We start from the raw sequence: 6,315 nt of genomic DNA, 5'->3' as shown, positions 1-6,315 counted from the left end.
CCCTCTTCAGGCTCTGCCCCCAAAACCTCCCACTGGTGGCGAAGAGGGACCTGGCAATCCTACCCCTCTACCCAATTTGTGTGGTTTTTTTTTCTTCTGCCAATAATTCCCAACCGTGTTTCTCTGCAGTTATGATATCTGAGCCTTTGACGACCACACACCAACCAGGGCGAAAAACGGCCCTCCAAGCGGGCTCTTCCAGCTCGGCTTCAGCATCTTAAGTTCCCCGTCCAACACACACAGAACATGAAACGCTTGGCGGCGGCTGAGGATGGAAGTCGACCGCTCTGAGGAAATAGTACAGATGTAAGCGGCTTTGGGCAAAAACACTGGGGAGAATCGTGGCTCTCTAACACTGGGAATGAAGAACTGAGGGTCTGATTCAGTATGAGGCAGCTTCATGTTTTCATGTGTTCATGTAGTGTTGGCAGGCAAGGGCTCCAGTTGGCTGGAGGTCTCCTGCTATGAGCAGGCAAACTGGGAACCCTACTAATGAGAGATTAGCTGGAGATCTCCTGCTCTTACAACTGATCTCCAGCCGATAGAGATCAGTTCACCAGAGAAAATGGCCGTTTTGGCCATTGGACTCTATGTCATTGAAGCCCCTCCCCAAACCATGCCCTCCTCAGGCTCCGCCCAAAAAATCTCGTACTGGTGGCGAAGAGGGACCTGAAAACCCTACTTTCACAATATGGCTGCTAAGATTGATACTGGCCTCTGCAGCTGTTTGAATTCTGTAGGTAGGTTGGCCATTTGCCGGCCAGCAGTGGGCAACACCCCACCCACAGTGATTTGAGTAATGGGAGAAAAATAGGAGGAAATAGTGCTAGTGGTGATGCTCTAGGAATTTTCCCAATCTCCATAGTAAAGACCATAGAGATTGAAGGGGTTTCTAGAGCATCAACTGGAAGTGACATAACATTCTCCACCCCACCCCCCACCCCCCAAGAGATGTCACATCACCTGTGGTGATCTGGGAATTTCCCCAGTCTCTATGGTCTTTATCAGAAAGACTCGGGAAATTCCTAGAGCATCATGGAGGATGTAATGTCACATCCGCTGAAATGCCACTCTCCCCAGATACCACCCCCCAAAACTCCTGGCATTTGCTGGTGCAGTGCTAGCAACCATACAGTCAGGTTACAGGACAGGAACCCATTCCTCCCACCCACCCCCATGTTACCTTGAGTGGCAGCCTAATGACTCAAGAATTTTCCCCCACTCCAATACCTCACCGAACACAGTTCCATGTCCATAAAAATGCCCACAAGTCCAAGTCAGTTAGCTAGGTGTCACCTTCTTTACTGGTGAGTGAAGGAATTTTTGTCTGCTTTGACACGATGAAGAAGAAGAAGAAGAAGAAGAAGAAGAAGAAGAAGAAGAAGAAGAAGAAGAAGAAGAAGAAGAAGAAGAAGAAGAAGAAGAAGAAGAGGAGTTGGTTTTTATATGCCGACTTTCTCTACCATTTAAGGGAGAATCAAACCCGGTTCTCCAAATTAGAGTCCGCCTCTCCAAACCACCACTCTTAACTACTACACCATGCTGGCTCTCCTTCAAGAGACCTTCAAATGGCTATTCCTTTCAGGAAGTCTGATGAAAAAGAACCTCCTTACTCCCAGGCTCCACTATATTTTCAACCCATCGGACCTGTATGAGCAGGGGTACATTGCAGAGCCTCCACACCACAACCCCTGTCACACACTATCAAGTGATATGTCCCTGGTGGCTCTCTAAATAGGAACATCACTAGGCAGTTCAAGCTAGTCTTTGCTAAAGCAAGTTGAGATGAAGCACTTGAAACTGCCTTCTAGTGAATCAGTCAGTATTGTCTCCTCAGACCAGCAGCAGCTCTCCATCATCTCAGGTGAAGGTCTTGTCACATCACCTACTGCCTGGTCCTGGGGATTGAACCAGGGACCTTCTGCGTGCCAAGCAGATGCTCTACCACTGAGCCTCAGTCCCTCCCCAAACAAATGTCGCTGCCCTACACTGAATCTGACCCTTGGTCCATCAAGGTCAGTATTGTCTACTCAGACTGGCAGTGGCTCTCCGGGGTCTCAGGTTGACGTCTTCCACAACACCTACTGTCTGGAGATGCTGGGGATTGAACTTGAGACCTTCTGTGTGCCAAGCAGATGCTCTGCCACTGAGCCACACCCCTCTCCAATGTTTGACACCCCTGGGCCAGCTTTCAAAATGCACTTTGGCTGCTGTCTCTGTTTGGCTTCTGATTGTTTTATGAATGGGCTCCACTTTGTAGTACCCAGTGACCTTCAGCATGGATCCTTGTAAATGAGGGGTGTACAGTTAACTTGGGTGATGCATTAAAAACATGGCTGAACATTTAATGTTGCTTATGAAACAACCATGAAACGTCTTGATGGATGGATTCAACTCCCCAGACTTCCAACTGAGATTTTCTGAGCAGGCCCTTTCGTTAGGCAGACAGAGGCTGTTGTGATCCAGTTAGGGATGAAATTGAAAATCGTTTGGACCGGGATATTTATTCTTTTAAAGTATGAAGAATCAGCTTAGATTCCCTTTGTTGGTCCCCAGCGTCGCATCTTCCCATGTTTTGACAGTGGAATCTCGACCACAGATCTGTTTGTTGGGAAAACCCAGTCTCAGTACATCAGAGTGAAATAAGTAGAAGAAGAAGGAGAGTTGGTTTTTATATGCCGACTTTCTCTACCACTTAAGGCAGAATCAAACTGGCTTACAATTGCCTTCCCTTCTCCCCATAACAGACACCCTGTGAAGTAGGTGGGGCTGAGAGAGTGTGACTGGCCCAAGGCCACCCAGCTGGCTTCATGTGTAGGAGTGGGGAAACAAATCTAGTTCACCAGATTAGCATCCGCCGCTCATGTGGAGGAGTGGGGAATCAAACCCGGTTCTCCAGATCAGAGTCCACCGCTCCAAACCACCGCTCTTAACCACTACACCATGTTAGTGTGCCTACTACTATTACAGTTCAGTTAGTAGTAGTAGTAGAAGGAGGAGGAGGAGGAGGAGGAGGAGGGGAGAGGGGCCCTAGCTCAGTGGTAGAGCATCTGCTTGGCATGCAGAAGGTCCCAGGTTCAGTCCCCGGCATCTCCAGTTAAAGGAACTAGGCAAGTAGGTGATGTGAAAGACCCTAGCCCGAGACCCTGGAGAGCCACTGCTGGTCTGAGTAGACAATACTGACTTTGATGGACCAAGGGTCTGATTCAGTATAAGGCAGCTTCATGTGTTCAGGACTGGATGTGTTCATGTGTCCAAGAAGAGGAGGAGGAGGAGTTGATTTTATACCCTGCTTTTTTCTACCTTAAGGAGTCTTAAAGTGGCTTTCAATCACAATCCCTTCCTCTCCCCACAACAGACACCTTGTGAAGTAGGTGGGGCTGAGAGAGATTGGAGAGAACTGTGACAGGCCCAAGGTCAACCAGCTAGCTTCATGTGGAGGAGTGGGCAAACCAACCTGGTTCACCAGATTAGAGTCCGCCGCTCTTAACCACTACACCCCACTGGCTCTCGTCAGGAACAAAAAGCACCAAAATATACATGCGTGTGAGTCTATTAAGTGGTGTGATGAAGGAATTTATTTCTCTCTTATTCTGCCCTTCCGATAAGGGAGCTCAGAGCAATATATATACGTCCCCTTTTACAAAAGCCTGTGAGGTAGACTAGGCTAAAAATGAGCGACTCATCCAAGGTCATGCAGTAACCCTTATGCTGACTGTGGGCTTGAACCTCTCAGTCACCTCTCATTCTAAGTCCAACACTGATGATACGCTTCAGAGCAAAGTAGGTCAGGGATCCATCACCTCCCTGAGTCATGCTAGATATGGCTGGGAGCTCAATGTCGTGGTGTAACGAGAAGTTCCTTCCCGCATCCATTTAGAGGACCTGCACTAAACAGCAGCGGATTTCTCCAGGATGTATCTGTCAAAGGGTGATACTTACCTGGCAGGGGAGACGCCATGATCATGGTTTTCCCAGGGTGAGGCTCATCCATTGCACTTACGCTGTCCTGACCCCTGTGATTTCCCCAAATGCGGGAAACTCGACTGCATAATTTGTGATAGGGGAGGACTGTGTTCACGTTTTCCCCTGAACATTTTGAGAACCAGCGTGGTGTAGTGATTCCCCACTCCTCCACATGAGCGGCGGACTCTAATCTGGACAACCAAGTTGGTTCCCCCACTCCTCCACATGAAGCCTGCTGGGTGACCTTGGGCTGGTCACAGTTCTCTCCAAACTCTCTCAGTCCCAATACTGTTGTGGGGAAGGCGCAGTACTCTGTTTCCAACAGGTCCAGCCTGATGACTTGGGGACCATGGAAGGCAACAATCCTCCCATGAGTCGCTTCTCCCAGTAACTGATATTTAGTGGTATAGTGCCTTTGAACATGGAGGCTCCATATCTGCTATCTGTTGATAGATCTCTCCTCCATGGGTTTGTCTAAGCCTAAAAGAAAAAAGCCATTTCCTTCTTCCTGAAAACTGTCCTATAGTGGGAAAAATCAGGTCTTATCATGTTCTACAGGGTGTTCAAAGCGTTTCGGCCTGAATACACCAATACAATTTATCACAGGTTGATGTACACACATCCAGAAACATTGATAATTCTACACCAATGTGCATTTGAGTGAGACACAGAGGCTTATAGAGATGGGCTGGGTTTGGGGAGGGGAGGGATTTCAATGCCATAGAGTCAAATTGCCAAAGTGGCCATTTTCTCCAGGTGATCTGAGCTGGAGATCAGCTGTAATACCAGGAGATCTCCAACTGTTACCTGGAGGTTGGCAACCCTAGTGGGGAATCAAACTCGGTTCTCCAGATTAGAGTCTACCCTTCATGTGGAGGAGTGGAGAATCAAACCTGGTTCTCCACGTGAGAGTCCACTGCTCATGTGGTGGAGTGGGGAAACCAACCCAGTTCTCCAGATCAGACTCCACTGCTCATGTGGAGGAGTGGGGAAATCAAACCCAGTTCTCCTGCTGAGAGTCCACCACTCTTAACCTCTACACCACGCTGACATATTGGTCAACAGAAAGCCTTCATCCTTTCAAACTAGTATTGATGATATTACAGTCTGCAAAATATCTTGAGATTGCTAATGACATTCACTTTCACACACGCAAAGGAGTGAAAGGTGAATGGAATTATGGCTAATTACACAAACTCCAATTAAACGGTGACACATCGAATTAAAGCCAACAAAGCTCTTGCCCGTCAGATGGGAAGTTGTCAAAGGGAGATTTTTTAATGAATAATTGATATAGGCAGCATTCATCTGAATTTGGTTTACAAGGCGCACTGGCCCTTCCTTTCAAAAAAATCATTGCACTCTCAAAATCAAATTGACAGCGGGGCTGTCATGGCAGCATGCTCTCTACTGCCGCGAGGGTTTGCAAACGGCAACTGGTAGGGTTGCCAGCTCCGGGCTGGAAAATACCTGGAGATTTTTGGGGTGGAGCCTGAGGAGGGCAGGGTTCGGGGAGGGGAGGGACTTCAATGTCATAGAGTCCAATGGCCAAAGCGGCCACTAGGGGAACTGATCTCTATTGGCTGGAGATCAGTTGTGATAGCGGGAGATCTCCGGCTAGTACCTGGAGGCTGGCGATCCTACACAAGGTGTCTGTTGTGGGGAGGGGGAGGGAAGGCGATTGTAAGCCGCTTAAAAGGTAGAGAAAAGCAGGGTCCAAAAGCCAACAGCCTCTATGCCCTGTTGTTGGGCCTCCAGGTTGGGCACTGTGTATAACAGGATGCTGGACTGGACTGACCACTGGTTTTCCAGTTGGGTGTTCTTATGTGCCCCCTCCCCCAATGTGGTTTACAGCGCCCCTTCTACCCACGTTTCAGAGGGTAGCTGTGTTGGTCTGCAGTAGAATAGCGAGCGCGGTATAGTGGTTAAGAGCGGTGGTTTGGAGCGGTGGATTCTGATCTGGAGAACCGGACTCTGACCTGGAGAACCGGGTTTGATTCCCCTCTCCTCCACATGAGCGGCGGAGGCTAATCTGGATTTGAACTGGATTTGTTTCCCCACTCATACACACGAAGCCAGTTGGGTGACCTTGGGCTAGTCACACTTTCTCAGCCCCACCTACCTCACAGGGTGTCTGTTGTTGGGAGGGGAAGGGAAGGTGATTGTAAGCTGGTTTGATTCTCCCTTAAGAGGTAGAGAAAGTTGGCATATAAAATCCTACTTCTTCTTCTTCTTCTTCCATTCTTTCCCACTCACTCTGATCTTCTGCAGATCTTGAAGCCATCCTGGTAGGCCAGATGTCACTTGCTTTCCATTGTCCCCAGATGGTTTTTAAATCAGAATGTGCTT

The 6,315-nt window shown here is 48.6% G+C and overlaps 1 non-coding gene across 1 annotated transcript; it reads left to right on the top strand.

The window, feature by feature from the left end:
* The first annotated feature begins 3,934 nt into the window (after positions 1-3,934).
* LOC130477193 (U1 spliceosomal RNA) lies at positions 3,935-4,092 on the top strand. The gene has a single exon (XR_008933297.1). It is a non-coding gene; the product is annotated as a U1 spliceosomal RNA (small nuclear RNA).
* The last annotated feature ends 2,223 nt before the right edge of the window (positions 4,093-6,315 follow it).

This window comes from Euleptes europaea, chromosome 4 (genome assembly GCF_029931775.1).
Source record: "Euleptes europaea isolate rEulEur1 chromosome 4, rEulEur1.hap1, whole genome shotgun sequence".
Lineage (NCBI taxonomy): Eukaryota > Metazoa > Chordata > Lepidosauria > Squamata > Sphaerodactylidae > Euleptes > Euleptes europaea.
Note: the sequence above shows the minus strand (reverse complement) of the source record. Positions and strands in the feature narration are given on the sequence as shown.